Consider the following 20639-nt stretch of genomic DNA (forward strand, 5'->3'; position numbering starts at 1 on the left):
GAATTTATTACAACTTGACACCCGTGCACTTGCGGGTGTAGACCTATTTAGGGTAACCTTTTAGGCCCATCAGAAGTTCCTCCAACGTTTTATCCCATCCATTCATGTTGTAGTTCATCTTAAACTGATTAAAACCACTATGTGGGAGTGAAGGATAGTGTCGGTAGCCGTCTGTTGGCTATAAGGGAAACCTAGTTTAGCCAGCTTGCCCATGAGCCTGATCATTTGACGAACATGAGGCCCAACTGGTTTTCCCTTTTCAAGGCGCATGTCCATAATTGCTTTAGAGGTTTCAAACCTCTCCAATCTCGACTGTTTCTGGAACATTTCCCGAAGTTGTCGCATCATGGAATAAGCATCCATGTCTATGAACTGCTCTTGCAGAGTCGGTTCCATGGTTGCTAGCATTAAGCAAGTTACAGGCTCTGCCTTTTTCCGCACACTCCTTTCTTCATCTATCTCTTCTTTAGTCGAATTATCATCCAATACAGGAATTGGAGTTTCTAGTACATGTTGCTTTCTTTCCATCCTGAGAACTATTCCCAGGTTCCTCTCCCAGTCAAGGAAGTTGTGCTCATTTAGCTTCTCCTTGTCGAGAAGTGAGCGGAAGTTGAAAATATCTTTTGTCATCTTTGAACTACATAAAAGAAATGGCAAAGTTTTAAAACTCATTATCGTTTTTGAAAAACTTAGTTTTCCCACATTATTCAATAAAAATCGTCCCCGATTGAATAAGTGATTCCAAGACCCCAGTTCTTCGGAGTAAAGCGGACGAAGGCCCTACCCTTTGACTCCGTCGTTCCGGGTGAGTGAACTACTTCACTGATCATACCTTATGACTCTTGGTTGATAGATTTCATTAATGAATGACTAATCTATCCTTTTGCCTCGAGTATCCAAGACTCTCTTGCTGATCTCGTTGAGTAGAACCATTTAGACGTGTAGGCCTCTTCTATAGACCTACCCGCATTGTCCCAAGGTAGAGGAGGTACTCTGCGAAGGCCGACCCACCTTCCTCGAACAAGGGCGCAACAAGTGTCTTAATCTGGATAGGCGATTACTCAAGATTACGTTTTGGGGACTTTTACGCTAGTCTAGCGTTTGTTATAGTGAACTATTTAGCCTAACTAACGTCCATGACATAAAGCGTAAATAAGTAAGTAAATGCGCGCGAGAAAGTAAATCAAGCAGACATGGATCCTAGTATGGCCCCTAACCTAGAAGATCTAATCTCCTTTGGTTTTCTTCTTGTTTCGCCTTTTGGTTCGTCTTAGATCGCCATCTTTGAACCTCCATTGATTTCTCCCACTCGCCTTTGGATTTCATCCTCGAGTTTCTTCAATGGACTCATAGACCCTAAACTCTAATTACAAGACTCTAACGATTCGCAGACCGTATAAACTTGAAATTAAAATTAATTACAAAACATGCACCCATCCGTGCTTAAAACAAGAATAAAGAAATAAATCTATGGCCATACTAGTTTCCCGCATTCACATCACATGCAATCATATAATATATCAAGGCTAAGAATTATATATGCATGATTATCTTGGGAGACACTTTTGTTGACATCACATGTCACATGACGAACCTTAAGTCTAAATTCGAAGAATTCGACTAATGGTGCGTTCTCGTTTTATCTCTTATGATTTCTAAAATTAACTTTAAGAAAAAACTCCGTTTTGGGCTCGAGAAAGCCCGGGTCAATTTCGGAAAAATATTGGTTCGATTCTTAATGATTTCATAAATCAATTTAAAGAGAAATCCGTTTTGGCCTTCTGGATGGCCCGGATTGATTTTGGAATTATTTGGTTGGAATCGGAAGAAAATTTGGCAAAAACTCCCACTCGAATGATGGTCCCTATTCGTGGTCCGAAAAGCCTCGAAAAAGCCCGGGACAAGTCCTAGACAAGTCCCGGCCCAAGCCCACAAAAGGGATCGGACAAGGTCCGGACATAGCACAGCCCATATGGCCGGCATGTCCTGGCCGAGGCCTACCAAGGCCTGGTCTCGTCCTGGCCCGGAGCCAGGACGCTAGTCCATGCACCGGACGCGTCCTAGACGTGTCTGGTGCTGGACCGGACCAGAATTAGGTGTCTCGGACTAGTCCGAGACACCCAGAACCTCAGACGCGTCTCCAAGACGCGTCTGGTGGTAGCTACTGGACGCGTCCCAGACGCGTTCTGGTGTAGCTACTGGTCGCATCTGGAAGACGCGACCAAAGTAGTGGGACGCGTCCTGGTCGCGGCCTTGGACGCGTCCTGGTCGCGTCCTGGCCTGACCAGGACAGCAACCTTGAAGTTTCTAAAACTTCAAGTTTCCACCTTTTTTTTTTTCTTTTGCAAATCATATTTGCTATTTTCCAATTTTAAAACTTTTCTAAAATTCTGAAATTCCTTTTAGAACACTTCTAAAATTTTTCAAAACTTTTTAAAGTTTTCCAAATTTGTTTTGGGAGTTTCCTAAAACTCAAAACAACTCCTTTTAGAACACTTCTAAAATTCCAAATTTTTTGTTTTTCAAAAGTTTCCAAAACTTAAAAACAACTCTTAAGCAAACCAATTTTGGATCAAAATCTAGGTTTTTGAAACTTTTTCAAAGAACAATTTTGAAATCAATTTGAAAAATCTTTGAATCCTATTCAAAATTAATCAAATTTTATGTTTAAAACATTTTTTAAACATAACTATCAACTTAATCAAGCATGGATTAGTTTGAAATTCAATCAAATTGAGTTTTTAAAACACTTTTAATCATCAATTTGATTCTCAATTTGAAATTCATTGAATCCCATTCAATAATATCAAATTGTGAGTTTAAATAATTTTAAAACACTTTTGAAATACTTTTATAAACTCAATTTATCAAACTATCAATTATATCTAATATGAACTAGTTCGATTCTTAGCAAAAACTAGTTCATTGCAAGAGGCTCTGACGCCACTGTAGGGATTCATACCCTTATACTAGTGTTTATAGCGGAGAACGACATCAATTTGATTCTCTTTCCTTCCTATCAAATTCTTGCAACTTCCCAAGTATTGAAGCAATTAGGGTGCTTATTTTCATCATATTCAACCAAATTTCTGATATGCCCATTTTCACAAGACTAAGTCAATTTTCTTGCAATTAGGGTTCATATGGAGTATTTTCCTGCAAATTCACTCCACCAGATTGAATGATCCGACCCATATGAGGCCATCTACCACCTCTACAAGAACTCTTAACCATCCTTCAAACACCTCCATCTCTCTCTGTAAAATAGTCTTTCTCTCTAAAGAGCTCTGCAAGACTGCAACCCTTTCTCTCCCTAACTACTACTACTAATTGAAGACTGTAGGGATTCATACCCTTATACTAGTGTTTATAGCGGATAACGACATCTAATGTCTAACACTAGTATCCCCAAGATCATCATGCAAAACTAGTAATTAAACTAATGGAGATAGTAGATTACCTTAATCGCTTTTCCCTCAAACTAATTGAATTGATTAAAGAAGACCAAGAGCTTCAAACGTAGCTCCTCTACTTGGGACACGAGCAATCAAATTGATCTCCCACCTTGTTGTATAGCTAGCACACCAATGGTGGTTGGAAAGAAGAACACCTTCTTCTCTGACTAGATTGATAGTAATGGGAATTAGCTCACTTTCTCCTCTCTACTTGATGTGGTTATATAGAACCCTAATGAGAATCCACCTCCTTTTAGGTTTCCCAAAACACCCTTTAGAATTAGATTTAGGGAAATAGTCGAAAATAGCAACTATTGATATATTCTCAATTCCCTAAGGAGGAGGTGTCCAAACACCACGAAAATTGGCAGATATAATGTTTATTATATCAGAAACTAACCCTCCAAAATTCAGCCCAATCCGAGTCCTAGAAGTACCCGAACCGGTCTAGGCCCAAAAACCCTGTTTTTGGTGTTTTTGTACTATCTTTGCCTAATTCCTTTTTAGGCCTATGAGATATGTTTATGGGACACTCCCATGATTATATCTCACTCCCACTAGTCATATCCTAGATCAATTTGTTACTCTTATGTGTAACCCGTTGTAGGATCTGATCGAAGTTAGCCGCGAATTACTTCGTAATTCGACGATCGTAGTTGGTCTCTAGCTACAACTCTACGATCCCTAAATCAATCGGACTTGATGATCTTCCACATCAATTATCCTATCCGACAAATTGTTCGCATTGTCACCTTGGTCAAAGGACATCTCCTTCAACTCCTTCAAAGATGACATGATGATTTTATCTGAAGCAACGAAAAAGATACTAAATTCTCTTTTTTGACAAATTGTTCGCATTGTCACCTTGGTCGAAGGACATCTCCTTCAACTCCTTCAATTAGAACCCAAGCCCCTGGTCCACTAGGCTGTCCAATATCAAATTGACAAACCCGTGTTTGCAATCGACCCACATGTCGAGCCAACCAGTCTTAGTTCAATCCATTAACGAAACTCAAGATCATGGTCCACCAAGTTATCCAATATCGTAATGGTAACTAGTGTTTGCAATCGACCCACATGTCGAGCAAACCATTCTTGGTTCCGACTAGCCTATGCTTTCTAGGTTAACAACCTAGAGCAATATATCACACACAACTATGGATAACACTTGTATTCCAATATCATACAATCAAACGAGTCAAACATGATAAATATTGGTTATAATATCACTATAACCTATTTCGATGAATTTACTTATATAAATATGTCTAGAGGTGCAAAATATTACATCTAATTGATCACAAACATCAATTATCAACATCATTCACATAAACACAAATAATTCTCAGCTTCTAGGTTGCTGTCCGGATTCATTTGTACTAAATTTATATAACCTTAATGGCCTAGCTAGGTTGCTGTCCGGGTATGTAAATACTCTATTACTATAAGTATAATGTTCTAGGGTTACTTTATTGTTGTTGGGATTAGTTTCTAATCAAAGTATATGTATATTGTATCACTAATTGGTACTAATTTGATGATAACCTAACAAAAATTCATGGTTTAAAGTTGTTATTGTTCTAACCATTCAAATCTAGGTTTGAAATTAAAGAGGGCTATATAAACCCTAGGGAAAAAGAAACCTACTTGATTTTGTAGCACCAAGAAGAAGAAATCAAACCCCTTTAGTAAAGCTCTTTGATCCTCCTTCTCCTTCCTCCACAATTTCTCTCTCTAAGCCACACTTTCTCTCTCTAGATTCCTCCCAATTAATTAGCTTGTTGCTGCCCTATTTCTCACGGCTGGAAAAGAGATAAAATATGAGGGGTAGTAGGGTTTTTAAAGGGGTGATAAGGTGGTCCTGCTATAGGCACCCCGTAATTAATTGTTAGAGCACTACAATCTCCCCTCCTAAAAGGAAGTTTCGTCCTCGAAATTGAATGTACCTGTCTAGAGAAAGAGATGGGGGTAACGAAGTTGCATATCGTCTTCACGCTCCCACGTAACTTCCTTGTCATTGTGGTGATGCCACTGAACCTTGACCATGGGAATCGTCCTTCGGCGAAGAACATGCTCTCTACGATCAATGATACGAATTGGTTCCTCTTCATATGACACATTTGGCTTGAGCTCCAAATCATGGTAATCTATCACTGAATGTTGATCTCCATCTCTCACATATTTTCGAAGCATCGAAATATGAAAGACATTGTGGACCCCTGTGAAGCTTGCAGGCAAGTCAAGATGATAGGCTACTTTTCCCACCTTCTCAACTATTCTGAAAGGTCCAATATATCTAGGAGCCAACTTTGCTTTCTTACCAAATCGCAAAACACCTTTCATAGGTGACACCTTCAACAAAACCTCATCTCCAATAATAAACTCCAAATCCCTTCGTCGGTTGTCGGCATAACTCTTTTGACGACTTTGAGCTGCTTGGAGCCTACTTCGAATTAAAGCAATTTTCTCAGAAGTGTCCCGAATCACCTCTGGTCCTTCTAGTTTAGCGTCACCTGCCTCTGTCCAACACAATGGTGACCGACAAGGTCTCCCATATAATGCCTCAAAAGGTGCCATGCCAATACTAGATTGGTTACTATTATTATATGTGAATTCTACCAAAGGCAAATGATTTTGCCAACTCCCTCCAAGGTCTAGTATTGAGCATCTCAACATATCTTCAAGTACTCTGTTAACTCGCTCTGTCTGCCCATCAGTCTGAGGATGAAAAGCTGTACTGAAATGTAAAGATGTCCCCATAGAAGTTTGGAAACTCTTCCAAATCGTGAAGTAAAGGACGAATCTCTGTCTGAAACAATTGACACCGGAACTCTGTGTAACCTGACAATCTCCTTAATGTAAAACTGTGTCAGTCGGTCCCCACTATCTGTCGTCTTCACTGGTAGGAAGTGAGCCGACTTAGTCAACCTGTCAACTATCACCCAAATAGCGTCAAAGCCTCTACTAGATCGCGGTAAACTCGTGATGAAGTCCATTGATATATTCTCCCATTTCCACTCCGGAATGGGCAACGGTTCCAAGAGTCCGGATGGATGTCGATTTTCCGCTTTCACCATCTGACACACATTACACTTCCTCACATACTCCGCAACATCTTTCTTCATCCCTGACCACCAGTACTGCCTCTTCAAGTCTTTGTACATCTTGTTACCCCCGGGGTGAACTGTGTACTTACTTCGGTGTGCTTCATCTAATATATCCCGTCTGAAGACCGGATCTGCCGGTACATATAATCTCCCTCAAAATCTCAATCCGCCGTCCTGCCCGGTACTGAACTCAGTCTCAGTCTCTTGCATTAACGAAACCTGTTTCTAGCACCACTCATCATCAATTTGGGCATCCACAATACGATTCAACAAAGATAGTTTAACAACCATACTTCCCAGAAATAACGAGTCAATTCCTGACCCAACCACGTCAATGTCGTATGTTGCAACATCCTCCAACATCTTCCACTGGTTCATCATCAATGTTGCCACGATACCCCTCGGTTGTCGGCTTAGTGCATCGGCTACCACATTTGTTTTGCCCGGGTGGTATTTCAACGTGAAGTTATAATCCTTCATTAACTCCAACCACCTGCGCTGACGCATGTTCAACTCCTTTTGTGAGAAGAGATACTTGAGGCTCTTATGATCGGTAAAGAGATCGAACTTCTCACCATACAGATAGTGCCTCCAAATCTTCAAAGCAAACACTATAGCTGCCAACTTTAAGTCATGAGTTGGATAGTTTTGCTCATGTGGCCTCAACTGCCTAGAAGCATAAGCAACCACTTTATCTTTTTGCATCAATACACACCCTAAACCCTGAATAGAAGCATCTGTATAAATCACAAATCTGGTGCCACTCTCTGGAATGACCAACACCAGTGCCGTAGTCAACTTCGTTTTAAGTTCTTTGAAAGCCTCATCACACTTCGTATCCCATGAGAATGTCACTCCCTTCTTTGTAAGATTCGTCAAAGGTCCTGCAATATTTGAGAACCCCTTGATGAACCGTCGATAATGCTCAGCCAATCCCAGAAAACTGCGAATCTCAGTAACCGAGGTAGGCTGCTTCCAATTAAGCACAGCTTCAACCTTAGAAGGGTCAACCAATACTCCGTCCTTCGAAATAACATGGCCTAGGAATTTTACTTCCTCTTGCCAAAAATCACATTTCTCGAACTTTGCATATAACTGATGTTCCATCAGTCTCTCTAACACCAATCTCAAGTGATCTTCATGATCCTCCTTAGTCTTGGAGTAGATAAGAATGTCATCAATAAAGACAATGACAAATTTATCCAAGAAGTCCCTGAACACCCGATTCATGAGGTCTATAAACACTGCAGGAGTGTTAGTCAAACCGAAAGATATAACAAGAAACTCATACGAATTATAACGTGTCACAAATGCCGTCTTAGGAATGTCCTCCTCTCGGACTCGTAACTGATGGTACCCTGACCTCAAGTCAATCTTAGAGAACCACTTGGTCCCTCTCAGTTGATCGAACAGATCGTCAATCCTTGGTAAAGGATATTTATTCTTCACAGTAACCTTGTTGAGCTCTCTATAATCAATACACAATCGCATCGTCCCATCTTTCTGTTTAACAAAAAGAACAGGTGCACCCCAAGGAGAACTACTCTGACGTATGAACCCCTGATCTAGTAATTTCTGAATCTGGTCCTTAAGCTCTCGCAGTTCTATCGGAGCCATTCGATAAGGAGTTCGGGCTATAGGTTTAGTACCCGGTTCCAACTGAATGCAGAAGTCAACCTCTCTACTTGGTGGCAACCCTGGTACATCTCTGAACACATCGTGGTACTCACTAACCACATCAATACTATCAAGCCCCTCACTCATTACCGGATGCTCTTCTAGCTCTACGTTACTCAAGTGAACCTCTCTCATCGGACGAGTCAATGCTGACACTGTAAACACTTCTTCCCCTGGAAGAGAAAATGTGACTGTTTTGGCATAACAGTCCACAAGTGCATGGTATGAGGCAAGCCAATCCATGCCTAAAATCACATCATATCGCACCAACTCAAGCACAAAAAGGTCTGCAGCGAAGTCTCGCTCACCTAATCTAATAATACACCCCTTACAGATGTGGTCTATCACGATCAAACCACCCCAAGCAGATTACACCGAAAAAATCTCCCACATCGATCTAACTCTATGGGTAACTTACGAACAAAAGAAACAGAGATAAATGTGCCCATGGCACCAGGATCAAATAAATATGAATAAGGAATGTACCTTCCACCACATCAGTAGGTGCGCGGTCATCTCTAGGAACGATAACGTTCAACTGTGGCTGCTGCCCACGTCCCTGTGGTCTGCCCTGTGGGTTACGCTCATGATGACGCCCTTGATTTCCTGTCTGAGCTCTAGTCCTCCTCGGACAATCGAAAGACCTGTGCCCTACTTCCTGACAATTAAAACAAACCCCTCTAAAGGGTCTCTGTCCCACACCATCAACATTAGCCACTGGCGGTTGCCTATCTGTAGCCATCACTGCCATATCCCAGTTGCCTCCCTCGATCCGAGGCCTCTTACCGTCCCGTTGACCATTATAGCCGTTGCGCTGATTCCAACCAACCTTCCCATAATTTCTACTGTTCCCCTTTTGTTCACCCTTGCTTTGCACTTTGATTCCTCTCTGCTTCTTTGCCTCCTGTATCCGAGCATCGTGAACCTTAGCACAAGAAACCACCTTCTGATAGGTGTCGAAACTAAGTTGCCCTGCAATGTACCTAGCAATGTTGTCACGCAACCCATTTACAAACCTCTCGATCTTTTCCTCCTCTGTGGGAATCAGTTGAGTAGCGAAGAGGGAGAGTCTGTGAAACTCATTCTCATATTCCAAAACTGATTGATTCTCCTCTTAAGTGTTTGTTGTGCCGAGAAAGGAATAAAGTTTTCCATGAAGACCTTCTTAAATTCTTCCTAGGTGAACCTCAACGGATCCACTAGCCTAGACTGAGTGTCCCACCAAGTAGCTGCAGTCTTCTTCAACTGGAACACTGCCATCCGTTGCTTATATTCCTCGGAGCAATCAAATGCCACGAACATCCTCTCTATCTCCTTACACCATTCATATGCCTCTACCGGTCCTCCAGTCCCATCAAATATTGGCGGTTTCATTTTCATAAACTCATGGTAGTACTTCAACTAGGTCATCTCAGTCGGTGGCCTCAGATTCACAGCAGGACCTCCCGTCTCTAGTGTCGGATTCTGAGTCCGAGTTTGTTCCCTTGTTTGAGCCTCTGCTGCAATGTTAATCAAATTTTGCAATGCGGCTGCATCAATTGTCACTGTCTCTCCTCCATTCAGATTAGGATTTGTGGTCTCATGACCCCCTGACTGTTCCTGTGTACCCTCTGGTGCTGTAGAACCCGTTTCCTCAGGTAGGACACCTCGACCTCAACCTCTACCACCCCCTCGGGTGCGAGCACTGCGACGACCTCTGCCACGACCAGTAGCCCCTTCGCTAACCATAACTCTATTCAAATCCAAAAGGGAAATCAAGTCAAAACTTAGACAGTCAAGAGCTCTGTACAAAATTAACTACGTACTATGCGCTTAGAGGGGTTGAACCCTACACACTGATCCTAGGATTTATTAACCTAGAGCTCTGATACCACTTTGTAACGCCCCAAGCCTAGATTTCCACGTCGACCGCCATGAAAACCTAAACTCAAAGCATTTCTCTGCAGAACAGTAAACATAGTTGATATACCCATCAAAAGAGACAAATAATATCAAATGTGAAGCTCATAAGAATCAATAAATCATCTAAAAGAAATCCATTAAATTTTCTTAACTCAAACAATGGTTCTGAATCATCGACACGTAGGTCGGACAATAACGAATGAAACAAATAACTATCTAGAAAGTGAAACTCCAAATAACTACCTAATCTCGAAAGCGAAAACTAAGAAAGAAGCTCTAAACTGACGAACTGGGATCAAGCTGGTGGCGCTCCCCGATCTCTATCACCTGAAAAATAGTAGGATGGGTCAGAACCCAGCTAGTAGATTTCTAATTACCTAAGGTCTAAATAGACCAATTCAATAACAAAACCAAATATCGAATAGAAGAAAAACAATAACAGTTTATTGTGTTACACCTTTCGTGTCAACACCACTAAAGTCAACCTGATTCACAGTTGAAGAGATTCAAACAATACAACTTCCCTTTTTGAGGGGCATAACCAATTTTGAGGTCCACGAGATAGCTTCACTTAGCATCCGTGTTTTCATCGACTTAAACCTCTCAATAAACCATGGATACCTCTCCAAAAGGCAATCCGTGCAACACGAGCACTTCTCATATGAGCAGGAGGCGAGCCAACCTCTAGTTGGTAAATTACTTCTCAAACTAGAAGTATGTGGTCCACAAGAATGAACTTGTGTTTGTATCGATCATCCTGTCGAGCCAACCACCTATGGATTACAACCGTCAATCCATATTAGAACCCAAGCCCCTGGTCCACTAGGTTGTCCAATATCAAATTGACAAACCCGTGTTTGCAATCGACCCACATGTCGAGCCAACCAGTCTTAGTTCAATCCATTAACGAAACTCAAGATCATGGTCCACCAAGTTATCCAATATCGTAATGGTAACTAGTGTTTGCAATCGACCCACATGTCGAGCAAACCATTCTTGGTTGCGACTAGCCTATGCTTTCTAGGTTAACAACCTAGAGCAATATATCACACACAACTATGGATAACACTTGTATTCCAATATCATACATATAATTTCATACAATCAAACGAGTCAAACATGATAAATATTGGTTATAATATCACTATAACCTATTTCGATGAATTTACTTATATAAATATGTCTAGAGGTGCAAAATATTACATCCAATTGATCACAAACATCAATTATTAACATCATTCACATAAACACAAATAATTCTCAGCTTCTAGGTTGCTGTCCGGATCTATTCGTACTAAATTTATATAACCTTAATGGCCTAGGTTGCTGTCTGGGTATGTAAATACTCTATTACTATAAGTATAATGTTCTAGGGTTACTTTATTGTTGTTGGGATTAGTTTCTAATCAAAGTATATGTATATTGTATCACTAATTGGTACTAATTTGATGATAACCTAACAAAAATTCATGGTTTAAAGTTGTTATTGTTCTAACCATTCAAATCTAGGTTTGAAATTAAAGAGGGCTATATAAACCCTAGGGAAAAAGAAACCTACTTGATTTTGTTGCACCAAGAAGAAGAAATCAAACCCCTTTAGTAAAGCTCTTTGATCCTCCTTCTCCTTCCTCCACACTTTCTCTCTCTAAGCCACACTTTCTCTCTCTAGATTCCTCCCAATTAATTAGCTTGTTGCTGCCCTATTTCTCACGGCTGGAAAAAGAGAGAAAATATGAGGGGTAGTAGGGTTTTTAAAGGGGTGATAAGGTGGTCCTGCTATAGGCACCCCGTAATTAATTGTTAGGGCACTACAGGTACCGAATCCGGTTAAACCTACCGAAGCTTGGACCCAGTAGCGGAGCTGATTATTGAGACAGAGCTGGTATGCCAACTTGGTCATCGTGCTAATCAATGTTCAAAAGGAGGACCACATGGTAAAAGGTTGTATATTGATAACATTAATCAAGATGAGGGGAGATGGTGGTGATCCTGTATATGATGATGATCAATTGGAAGAATACGTCGAGGGGGATGTTGGTCCCTTACTGGTTGTTCGGCGGGCGTGTTATGCACCACGTAGTCTTGAAGGAGAAGATTGGTTACGAAATAATATCTTCCAATCTACTTGTACGGTTGGGGGAAAAGTTTGTAAGCTTATCATTGATTCCGACGCATGTGAGAACATTATTTGTGAAGAAGCAGTAACCAAACTCAACTTGAAAACAGAACAACACCCAAATACTTCATTGAAGTCTATCCCTTCTCGCTGTGTAAACCCCTTAGCTACTAACCGTGCTTTGTAACGTGCATCCTCCACCCCTGGGATTCCTTCCTTCTTCTTGAAAACCCATTTGCTACCAACAATCTTCTGACCCTTAGGCAGCTCGGCTAATTCCCAGACCTGGTTCTTCCGAAGAGACTCAATTTCTTCATTCAAGAGACCACTGCCGTGAATCATCGCTCCTATAGCTTCTTCATAGGTGCATGGCTCACCTCCATCAATGCTTTCTCCCACACTAAGTGCGAATGCAATCATATCTGCCATCCCATACCTTTACGGTGCCCGGATGTCTCTCCTTCCCCTGTTCCTCACAACACTGTACTGAACCAGCTCTGGTTCAACTTCCTCAGCTTGCTCATCTACCTGAGGCCGAACCTCTTCCGGAGTGTCTATCTCAAACTCCACCTGCTCCCTATGATCTTCATGCTCCACCTGTTTTCCAACACCCTCAAGAGTATCTACAGGCGTTACCTTCTGAGTTACCATGGCTAACTCATCAAAAGTAATATCTCTGCTTATGAGAAACTTCTTTGATTTTCCATCCGGATTCCACAATCGATAACCCTTAATTCCACGCTCATACCCAAGAAATACACATTTCTTAGCCCTCAGATCAAGTTTACCTTCCTTAACATGTGCATAAGCCGAACAACCAAGAATCCTCAAGTTCTCATAATTAGCATGATAACCAGACCACACCTCATTAGGAGTTTTACACTCTATAGATGTACAAGGTGAAATATTCACCAGATACGCTGCCGTGTTCACTGCTTTAGTCCAGAACACCTTCGGCAGCCCTGCATTCGAAAGCATACAATGAGCTCGATCCAATAGAGTACTGTATAATCCATATTCGACTCTTAAAGTAGATGTCTCTAAGTACTACGTATATCTGGAGATCATACTTAGTCAAACAAACGTCTAAATCGGTTTATCCCGAGTCAACGAAAGTTTTGTTTAGTCGCCTAACTATGTGAAGTGCATGACAAAACACATGAAATTATGACTTAGACTACGATCGATATCGAATACTTCGTTTCGTCTATTAACTATGTGAAGTGTTTGACAAGACACATGAAAATATGATCAAAATGATAATCGAAATAAATGAACATCAATTTATAATCATATTAAACATAATCACGAATTCATCACATTTCATCTCATATAATCGACACACTAAAGTTAGCTAAATATGGTGATTGAATAAGAAATGGAAAGAAAATGATGAGAGAATCCACCTTTTTCGATGTGGTTCGAGGCTACGATCGTCGGAAAATATGAGTTTTTAGTTGCAGCCGAACTCCCCTTAGCAATTTTCTGGGTTCCCCATAGCGACCATCATCATCTTCTCCATTTAGAACAAAACCTCCATTAAAGTTAACCCTAGCTTTCTCTCTCTAGAAATTTGTAATCCAAAATCAAATCAAACCACATGGATAGCTAGATAATGACATGGGGAGTAAAAGCCTAAGGTTTCTGGCCAAGAAAGTGTCGAAAACCCTAGAATACTCCGGCCAAAGACAAGAAGAAATCCGGCCAAATGGTGAGATCCGGGCAAATGAGGTGTTGTCTAGCCTTGTGCGTGCCTGCAGATGCATCCCGGAGCATGTGAAGCTTCCTGTGGATGCGTGCTTACTGCTGTGGAAGCTTCCTCATGCTCCGGTAGCTGCTGCTCCAGGATCGTGCTGTTCGCGCACAGCAGCTGCTGCAGGTCGCGCCTGCAGCAGCGTCCCGAGCTTGAGGAAGCTGCTTCTGCCGTGCTTGCAGTCCCGTGACGGCTGCCATCTCGAGTTGTTGTTGCGACTTGGCCGTCCAAGCTTGGCCGGCTCCTCCTCTCTCTCTCTTGTTTTTCTCTCTCTATCAAGCTTCCAACTCCAAGAAGAAGAAACCCTAGAACCCCTCTCCAGCCTCCTTCTCTCTCTCTTGTTTTATTGTTTGATGAATGAAGAAGAAGATGATGAATAGAAACCCTTTACTACTAAAACCCTAGGTCAAGACTTTGACTTTGACTTTGACTCAGACTTGACTTGGATCCATAAAGAGAGGGTGCCCATAAAATCTTTACTCATTTCTTTCTTCTTATTTTTCTTTGTGGGCTTTTGGCTTGTCTTTGGGCTTGACTTTGATCTCATATTAGACACAAAGGAGAGTGCCTTCAAATAAAGACATCGACTTCTTTCTTTCATATCTTCCCCGTCCGAACTCCAAATTGAATACCGTTTTCAACGTCGGACTCCTCATTGACTATACTTGTCATTTGATTTGCAAGTCTTTTTTTCTCGTTTTCGGCACATGAAATGATAGTGATAATTCACTCTCTTTATTCCAAATAACATGTTTAACTTCAAAAATGATACCTAACAAGAAAAACACATAAAATATTATTGATAACACTCGAAAATGACTAATTAGTCGAAGTTAGGCTCTTGATGAGACGTGAAAATGTCTCATTTGAATCTCTTAACTCCGGTTAGTTAGTCCAGTTCGAGCTGTTACTCTGATGATTTGCTTGATTTTCTTTCTCAGGTGTCTTTTACGGAGTTCAGGGTGAAAAACAGATGAAATCGGGAGGAATTGATGTCAGGGGTATTTTGGTCATTTTGTGATTCTGATTTCATGATCAATATTAGTGCTCGGATGGAAAGTAGAGTCCAAGATGAACCCGTAGGCGAAAACGGAAGTCAAATCGGAGTCCGGATGTGCGAAATAGAGAGAGTCAAAGTGTGTGGTCAAAATCGTGTCAACCTAAGGTTTTCAGAGACACGTGGCGCGCAAGGACTTAATTGTACGACTCCAAATCTACACGGGATATACTCGGGCACATCAGGTGGGCTATCAGGATTTCTAAGGTTCATTGATCCTGTGTGAGCTGATGCAACATAATACCATGCATTCGAGTTATAACAACGACTAGGATTGGCGGTACAACTCTCTAAACTGCTCCGCGATGCACCGGATCCACCTGTTTTGACTACCAGATTTCTAACCGTGAGTTGCCCAAAATGTTGGGAATTCTTTCCTTTCCTCTCACTATCTCAATCACTCTTTTATAACCGAGAGGAGAAGAAAGGAAAGAAGGAAGATACAGAGAGATTGTAGTAGAGAGAGAAAGGAAGGTTTTATTTCCTTCTCTCTTACACATCAGGAATGGAAAGATAGAAACAGAGATGGAAAGAGATTGAATCGAGGGGATTCTTCTATTTAGAGGACAGAGAGAACAGAAGAGGGGAGGATCTCTCACGGCTAGCAAAAACAGTAACACAAAAGATCATTCATCATCATCCATCTTTCATCTTCATCTTCTAAATTTCTTTTAGTGACAAAGAGAAATTAAGAGGGAGACTCGGTTATAAGAAAAACAGAGAAGGAGAGAGAGTGGATAGACTCGGTTTTTGGACAGAAACGAAGTAGCTAGAGAGAGAAAGAACCGAGAAGCTTATTTTCTGATTTTTGTTTCTTTTATTTGTAATCTCAAGTTCTTAGTGAGAAAGAGAGAGAGATTACAGTGGAAGAGAGAGAATTAGAGAGAAAGAGAGAGAGAGATATTGTAGAGAGAGAGAGAGAAACCCGAGAGCTTTAATGGAGGTAATTTTTGATTTCAATTTTATATCTCTTTGATTTCAATTACTTTGTCTTTGTGAGAGAGATAGAGAGAGAGAATTAACAGAGAGATTAAGAAAAGAGAAAGAAACAGAAAGTTTAGAGAGAGAAACAGGAGGTTGAAGAAGGTGAGAAAACTATTTTCTCTCAAGGAAAATATTTCCGGGAAGACGAGAAAATCGTTTTCCCGGAGGGTGTGTTTGGCAGAATTCAGAAAAACAGAAGAAATCCTTTCCTTTAAGCTCTGTTTGGCTGAAACCCGGAAAAATAAAAGGAAAACTCTTCTCTTAGGGTCTGTTTGGTTTGGAAAAAGCGAAAAAGTTAAGTTTTCTTCTTCCTCTCTTTATTTAATTTTCCAATTTATTTTATATATTATCCATGAGTAACTAATTTTTCTATCTAGGGTTTTAGATGAAGTTTCAATAACTATTCTAATGATTAATTTATTACAGTTTTTATTATTTTAACGATAATATCTTCCGGGTTTTTAGACCATCCATGGACTGAAAACCTGAGTTATACAAAGAACAATCGAATTAGACCAAATTAATTTGTCCTTAGAATTGTTAGGAAAACGGAGTCGAAAAACCCTAGGTTCCCTCTATCTGAATATCAACTTTAGCATTATTTAAATTTTAATTATTTATCTTTTTATTATTTGACAGAAAAATATATTATGAACCAAACCATTTCTTCAAAACCTAATAGTTTTAAGATTAGAATTGAAATTCGACTTAGTCTCTGAGGAACGAACCGGTCTTACCGGAATTTTACAACTTGACACCCGTGCACTTGCGGGTGTAGACCTATTTAGGAAACTTTTTAGGCCCATCAGCTCTCCAAATGTGACATTTTCATGTCACATCAAGATCCCCAAACTTAAACATTGCTAGTCCTTGAGGAAATAAAACAAAAACCTAACTCACTTTCGGAGGCATCCCGGTTGCATTTAGCGTATGCAACAAGCCTTTAAACCCCTAGGGTTTCCGTAGATGACACCCACAAACATCGTGGTTTCAAATACACAAGGGTCGAAAATCCAAATCATAGATAAACATGGTTCATATAGTAAAGAGTTTAAGCATGTTAATGCATAATGAATCAAGTAAATAAGCTCTTGTAAAAGCTAAAGGTTCCTTCACTAATGATCTTACCCTAAAGTGCTAGTGTCATACCATAATGAGCAACATCTATGTTCCGAAGTCACAAAACCTTGAATCTTAAGTTAGTACATTTCGCCTCGACTTTGACCTCACGGACTTACACTCCAAAAATGAAATCACTCAAGAATAGTTCGCTCGTATGTGTGAGCGTGATCACTAACATGGACTCAACACATATATAAAAAGGGGTGAGGACTACATTTTGGAACGAATGATCTTCGAAAAGGAGTTAGCCACTAAATAGAGTGGGGAAGCTCACTCACCCTTCTCACCCATTCTACCGTCTAAAAATGCCTTTTAAAGTTTAGCGGATACTAGAGATGGATTAATGATGGTGGATTCCCGAGAATGTCGACCTCCTCATGATAGAACCTCTTAAGCATTTCCACATTCGTTTCTTGCTTTGAATACTTAATCATGAACACAAACATCAACACATATGTAGAATCACACTACACACAAAAAAAAAGCTAACACATGCTCAAACATACTCATGAACCACTTTATTTCTTCTTTCTTTCTTTTTTTTTCTTTTTTTTTTTCTATTTTTACATCATTTTTTTCGCTTCTTTTTTTCTTTTTCATAACACAAATACAATCAACCAAAACAAAATACAACACACATAACTCTATTCTTGCAATCAACTTTTCATTTCATACTTGCTTTTGACATTCTTCATTCTTTCTTCTCATGTCTTCATTCTCGGGATATAAGATGATGGGTGATGATGGAGTATCCGCCTTCCTCTAGTTGACACTCTTATTGAGTTTCATGGACCACAAGGGCAAGGTTAATTCGCTATCCTAATGTCACTCTTAGTGGCTAAGAAAGTTAAGCACACGAGATCAAATGAGCTCTTTTAAAAGTTACGAGGTCGAGTAGCTCTTCATTCTACTCGGAGTTAGCGCGGAAGAGTACACTTTAAGGACAATTTAGGCTTTGAGATCTCTCATGGGTTAAGTCTCCACTAATGACTACTCTAAGTCTCTTAGAGATGTTTCTTCTTCACTAAGATGTCACTCCTATGGTATAACACAAACATTAAAAAACTCACTTTCATGCAAAGGCCACTAGCAATCACAAAACTCATCAATTCGACACATATGCATCAACATTCTTAAAACTATCACTCTAATCACATGCAAATCTACTCAAAATGTTCAAAAAATTTCAAATTTTGGCTAATTTGAACCCTTTTGTCTTTGAAACCCATGGGCATGCATTGGTTATGGTCATATCCCGCATCCCCAAACTTAAAACTAACATTGTCCTCAATGTTTTACGCATACACTCACCAATAGATAAAGAGGCATATCAGTTTATAGAGACGAGTGGAGAGATATTACCATAACCGAAGGAGATAAAAGATGATACTACCAAGACTCGTGTATAAAGAGGTTCCAAGTTGATGCCAAGCTCACGCCATCCCCAAGCTTATGCAGTAAGAAAGCCTGATAAGGTAAAGGGTAAAAATAATACCCCTCCCAAAGCTCGTGACGAAGCTTGTTACCGTTGTGGTATGGAAGGTCATTGGTCTCGTACCTGTCGTATGGCGAAACACTTGGTTGACTTATATCAAGCATCTCTGAAATCTAAAGCTGCACCAGAGATGAATCATATGGAGCTTGATCCACTATTGTGTGTTGCAGATTATCTCCTGAAGGAGCCAATGAAACAGATGCTATGTTTAATATTACTAATTAGTGTGTTATCTTTCCTAACTATTATAATGTTATATTGTAATACGTAAGCTAACTTTTTGTTTGTAAGATATTAGCTTATCTATAGTTGTAATAGTTTTGTTTATTTTATCTATATAAATAGTGAGATTTGAATCTTATATTATATTCTTAAATTTTATGAAAGGTATGGATTCTGGAAGAAACATCTCTCTCTCTCTTTCCAACTCATCTCTCTCTCTCTCCAACTCATCTCTCTCTCTCTCTCCAAGTCACTCCTTCTTCTCCGACGAAGGTCGCCGGCCGGAAAATTTTCCGGCCGGCGACCTTAAAAAACAAAAAAAAAAATTTACCTCTTCTCTCTCTCTCTCTAGAAACTCCGGCGAAGGGGTTTCCCCTTCGCCGGAGAACAGACCTTGAAGGTCTGTTCACGAACAGACCAGATCTGTTCGTGAACAGATCTTGAAGATCTGTTCACGAACAGATCTGGTCTGTTCGTTTTTTAACAGATCTTGAGGTCTGTTCGTTTGAACAGACCTTCAAGGTCTGTTCTTGAACAGACCATGGAAGGTCTGTTCTTGAACAGACCTTCAAGGTCTGTTCTTGAACAGACCATGGAAGGTCTGTTCGTTTGAACAGACCTTCAAGGTCTGTTCTTGAACAGACCATGGAAGGTCTGTTCGTTTGAACAGACCATGGAAGGTCTGTTCTTGAACAGACCATGGAAGGTCTGTTCTTGAACAGACCACGAAGGTCTGTTCAAGAACAGACCTTCTCCGGCGAAGGGGTTTCCCCTTCGCCGGAGTTTCTAGAGAGAGAGAGAGAAGAGGTAAAATTTTTTTTTTTTTTTTTTAAGGTCGCCGGCCGGAAAATTTTCCGGCCGGCGACCTCCGTCGGAGAAGAAGGAGTGACTTGGAGAGAGAGAGAGAGATGAGTTGGAGAGAGAGAAAGAGGTGAGTTGGAGAGAGAGAAAGAGGTGGAGAGAGAGAGATGATGTGGAGAGATATGTGTGGGGGAGTAGGAAGTGAGGTGGAATTCAAGTTTTTTTTTTTTTTATATGTTGAAAAAATATTGATAAGAAGGGTATTCAGGACATTTACCTCAAAAAAGGGGGCCATATTTGAATTTACGAAAAAAAGGGGGCCATAAAGGAAGCTGGTCACAAAGTAGGGGGGCCATATAGGAATTAACTCTTATTTTTTTAACTATTCTGTTAGTTTAAGGGTCTATCACTTCAGAAATTGTTTAGGGGTTAACTGAGAAATTATTTTTGAAGAAATAGAAAAAAGAATGAGGTACTAAAGGCGCCCTACCAAACTGTTATTACATTCTCGCAGAACATTGGGACAATGAGGAAAGGGGTGCCAATCGTCATTTTGTGGGGTGCTTTTACAATTAAAAAATGAACCTTAAACTCATCAATGATCCATTTCCCAAGACCAGTGCATGTACACATGGCAAACCAGAGATCTGCCATGCACAACAGGTGCAAGTCTTCAAGTTCAGATCTACTTGCCACCTAGCCCTATTAGGTATAGAAACGTTCCAAAGAGTTGAGTCAGATGGTGATACAATGTAGTCCCTAATGCTCTCCTTCCTTTTTGTCAACTCCTTCTCCACTTTTGGTACCAATCCATCCTGTTTCCATCCCCTGGCCTTCATCTTTCGGTTATATATAGATGACATAACCATCATCCAGTACATTTCAATCATCTTACACAGAGGTTTGTCTCTGAACTTCAAAATTTGACTGTTGAAGCTCTCAGAGAAG

At 40.4% G+C, this 20639-nt stretch overlaps 1 long non-coding RNA gene across 1 annotated transcript in view; it reads right to left on the reverse strand.

The window, feature by feature from the left end:
- Positions 1–3327, reverse strand: part of LOC147557653 (uncharacterized) — a 19633-nt gene extending 16306 nt beyond the window's left edge. The window contains exon 1 of the long non-coding RNA XR_015234123.1: positions 3035–3327. This is a non-coding gene — a long non-coding RNA (uncharacterized LOC147557653). The remainder of the gene's footprint in view (positions 1–3034) is intronic.
- Between the last annotated feature and the right edge of the window lie 17312 nt (positions 3328–20639).

This window comes from Eschscholzia californica, unplaced genomic scaffold (assembly GCF_041429995.1).
Source record: "Eschscholzia californica isolate CP2 unplaced genomic scaffold, dmEscCali1.0.p SCAF_2, whole genome shotgun sequence".
NCBI classification, from domain to species: domain Eukaryota; kingdom Viridiplantae; phylum Streptophyta; class Magnoliopsida; order Ranunculales; family Papaveraceae; genus Eschscholzia; species Eschscholzia californica.